The 4,455-nt window shown below is 34.1% G+C and overlaps 1 long non-coding RNA gene across 1 annotated transcript; it reads right to left on the bottom strand.

Annotated features, from left to right (window-relative positions):
- Nucleotides 1-481: 481 nt before the first annotated feature.
- On the bottom strand, nt 482-3,771 carry LOC147498982 (uncharacterized). Its single transcript, XR_015195660.1, has 2 exons — nt 3,709-3,771; nt 482-1,480 (listed from the first exon to the last, which is right to left on the bottom strand). It is a non-coding gene; the product is annotated as an uncharacterized LOC147498982 (long non-coding RNA).
- Nucleotides 3,772-4,455: the final 684 nt, after the last annotated feature.

Raw genomic sequence — 4,455 nt, 5'->3', positions numbered from 1 at the left:
TAGGGTGAATTTCGAACTTTGAGAAAAGTTCCAGAATTTGGACGATATATAAAGAGTGAAACTATTGAAAACCATATCCATCCTTGTTCATATACAATCACGGAGACATTATTTATCAAACAAAGTTTCTTGTAGGGCTTATTATGTATGTATGACATGTTGCCTAAGCAAGGTCACAGTGGCTAGTTAACATAAATCATGAAAAAGTTAAAACAAACCTGTATGAAATTTTGAGTACACTGAATTAAGTTGTTATGATATTCAGTGGTATTGTGTTGTTTACCTTGAATTGGAATAGCAAAATAATTGGCCACAAAGTCTTATATTCCAACACTGACAGTGAAAGCTAATTTTTCGATGTGAGATTTCATTTCTCTCTTCATATTATCTCAGCCCGATTCTTGTTCATATACTCTTGAAGTATTCAAATTGTTTCTTCATTTCGATAACATCTTAGAAAAAGAAAATAAATCAAGATTAAGTAAATTTAATACTAACGGTGAGATTAAAGATAATTGGGTACCCAAGATAATTTGTATAAAGCAAAAGCTGGCATATTTAGGCCTTCCTTCTTTTAGAGGGCATTTTTTTTAACATAAGACACTTTCATCAATATATAGCAAATAAACATATACCGAATATGTTATGCAACTTGTTCTGGACTCTACTGAAACTTGCCCTTACAGACGTAGGCACCAAGCCATTACAAACTAATTGAACCTTAAACTTGATTGATTCGGCCATAAAATGTGCATGAGGGATCAACTCCCTGGGACAAAAGACAACCTTACAAAACCTAAAAGATTTCTGAAGATGTTGAACCTCCACCAAAAGACTTGACAGACTCCATGAGACTTCTAAAGCTCCTCCGTTCAACTCATTAACAATTGCTTTGTTGTCTGAGCATACCACCACTTTGTCAATTTTTTGTTTCGATACATGTTGCAACCTTATCTTAGCGCAAGCAATTCAGCTTCCTCTGCTGAATCTACTTTGATGGGTTTGCTTCTTGCAATGGTTGCCCTTCAAAGTGTGAAGCTGTCAATCTGTCATCTATTAAAAGAAGCACAGTCTGGTGAGAGCTATGGTAGCTTTGTTCTTCGAGAATATTAGAAGTTTAAGCCAGATGTCAACCTGTATTAGATTAATTGTGATACATGGTACCATTCCTATCTCCCACTACTATAGTATTTTAATCTGCAGTCTAGAGGGGGAGCAAAAAAATTATAATACCATCTTGTGCATTACAACACTTGATAGGTAGTTAGTTGCCTGGTTTCGCTCCCTATAGGTGTGTGTTATAGTTAGCTCCGCTTCGATCCTCTGTGAAATTGTAATGCTGCTACTACATTACAACACTATCGAGGGGGCCTTCTCTCAGCCATTTAGTATATGTACTGCTTTCAAAGAGTCTGGCATAAACACTATTCTCTAGTCTCCATTTCTTTCACACCCAACATGCTTCAATTGCATTTAGCTCCTGCCAAATCACTGAGTTACTTTTTTAACGGCCACAATAAGAAAAAATAACTTCTCCCTGTGCATTTCTAGTCAGACCACTGAGCCATCAAAGTTTAGCATTACTTCACTTACTTGAGGCTTAGTCCATTTGCAGAGCAAAGCAAACCTAATGATATATAAATTGAGGTTCAACATCATTTCCATGGAACAAAGCAAAACCAATTAGAAATGTACATAATTGGTTTGGAATCCAAAGCTACAACATGCAATTGACAAATATTTCCACGATCCAAGTTATATCAAGCAGTGGGCTAAGCGTAGAGCACACCAGAGGATAACCGATGCAAACCGTAGGGATACGAAGATCCTAAATATGAGTTTACATATATCACGATGCATAATTAGATGTTATTTGGGCGTTCAAATTTCTACAGAGGTTTGAGTCTCTCCATTCGACTGCGCTTAAGGCACAAAATATATACCATAATAAGAAGTGAGTACATAAAGAAAGCATGCAGCATTCGCTTCGTAAAAGAATAATACTTTGGAGATATATGAGTGCTAAGGTGGGCTTAGGTGTCTCTATGGAATTGGCAAAACTTGGAATCTTGACGCATAAGATACTTAATGTGCAGTACATAATACGTTGCCCAATTATGGAAACAAATACATGAATTCTCTAAAAAAATCATCTGTATTGCGAAAAATATATGTATGTCATTAGAACAAATGTACGTTGACCATCTTATCAATGGAAACACCTAACAACTAATGTTGATAAGTAGATAATTCTTAAATTTGTCAGTAAACTGGGTTTTCTTGACCAATAAGCACATGCAGGCCAAACTTGTAGTTCCTCTACATCCAAGAAAATCATACGTAACACTCAACACTCAACACTCAACAATGGAGAAAGAGTCATTTATGCCTACTCACAAAGCATATTATTAGTCTAGATTTTTAAGCTCAGCCCATTGTTTAGAATAAATTCTTTAATTGTAAATCATATAGACAAAAAATATGTAAGAAATTATAAAGGGTAAGTCACATAGAGTAGAAGGCAGAGCTTCTTAAGAGCTATATGTAGTTCATTATTAGTTATTGTATTGTTATTCTAAAGCGCAGCCAAGTCCCCTTGAATGGCCATGTCTGCATAGACACCACTCTTGCCCATGCATGCTATGAATGTTAATATGAATGAACTTTAATGTGAAGCCATCTCCATGTTCATCAGCACAATTCTACAATTTTGCTTTTGTTTCTCTTATTATTCATCAATTCAAAGATCATAAAGCTTTTACATATAGATGTCTATCAGTCATTCATAAACAATCGTGTCAAATTTGTGAAAAGTTTAAGAGAGACTTGGTCATAAAGCATAGTAGGGGACACATACATGTACCATAAATGTTGATTTTATCGAAAACTTAATTATGACACATAACCAAACCTAAGTGTTTCTTACATCAGTTCGAAAGAAGCCTACCTTAGTTAACTCGATGTAACTGTATATATACACAAAAAGAGCAAAGACATATATGAAGGACAAAAGAACATGATAACTTAAATAATTTTTAGTCCAAACCTATATGGTAAAATATTAATCCCAATCTTCCACAGTTAAAATAAAGTGCCCTTCTTACGCGTCTCGAACCCTTTGTACCCCTTGACATGTTGCCTTCACATATACTATGATAACTTATATAGTCAAGACATCTACTCTAACAAACAATCCCCTTGCGAGCTATGTTGTTAAGCAACCAAGTCTGACCAACTTTAATCCCTTGCACCTACTCAAACTATTACCATCCAGTTTCTCTCCAAATTGAGGTCAGGCAACTTTTAGGCTTAAATGTTCCAAAGGAAGTCCATGAAAAGAAAGAAAATCTGACAAAGATATTCTTAAAGTTTTCTTTTAAGAACAACAATAAGCATGTTTAGATAATATAAAGCAACCTAGAAGTAGCTAGCCTTGTTAAGGAAAAAAAATCTAAATGTATTATTCATATGATCAAAAGGAATTATGCTCATTACCAACGTATCAAAAGTAAAACTTTTGTTCATATGCATCTTGATTTTATTCAAGTGTTGCATGGTAATTTTTATTTGGTTGTACCTTTCAGTTTATAACATTAAATCTAAACTGGAAGTACATATTGAGACATCAAGTTGTTTCTAACAAATCTAAACTACAATTACACAGAAGCAGGAAACTAAAAGTAACAAATTAAAGACACTGAAACAAACCTGAAAATGGGTGTCAATGAAATACTTTATTGCTGATTCTTGGAGAAACATGAAGGTCAACTGCAACAAAAGGAAATTGGGAATCATTTCTGCAATAATCACCAACTAAACAACATATTATATAAGACTCCTACAATGTACGTGAATACCAACAAAACATATACTCTCTTCAGAAGCATCTTTTGCATAAAATATAAGTTTATAGGAACCTAAGTAGTATCCTACAATCCTACCATCTCAGCACCTTTTCACTCTCTTAGCTCACGTAGATTAAATCCAAGACTTCACTTCTTTTCTTTGTCTTTATTTTAGTGTAATAACATATGCTAACAAATTACCACAAAAAAAAAAAAAAAAAATAGTAATTTTCAAAAGATGCACCTATTGAAAATTACAGATAATAAAGAGCAATGGAGTGTGTTGGATTCATACGCAAGTTAATGTAGGCTTCGACTTTCACACAACTTACGGTTGTTGCTTTTAACCATGCTGACTAATCCTAGGACTAAAGCATATTTTTTGTATTTGAACTACACAGAAGTCTGATGTACCAATTAACATCCTACAAATATTTCAAATTAAGTCTCTGCTGTCATTAAACTATACCTAGCTTATCAAAACAATAAGCTTAAATTGATAGTCCAGTTGCCCCAAAGATGTATTCGTTAGCTATGTCGAGTCCTTCATAATCGAACCATAAACAAAAACCTATATAAGAAGATGAGCTTCGTTCCACACACCTTAAAA

This window comes from Coptis chinensis, chromosome 5 (genome assembly GCF_015680905.1).
Source record: "Coptis chinensis isolate HL-2020 chromosome 5, ASM1568090v1, whole genome shotgun sequence".
NCBI lineage: Eukaryota > Viridiplantae > Streptophyta > Magnoliopsida > Ranunculales > Ranunculaceae > Coptis > Coptis chinensis.
The sequence above is the reverse complement of the archived record's forward strand: the minus strand, read 5'-3'. Positions and strand labels throughout refer to the sequence as shown.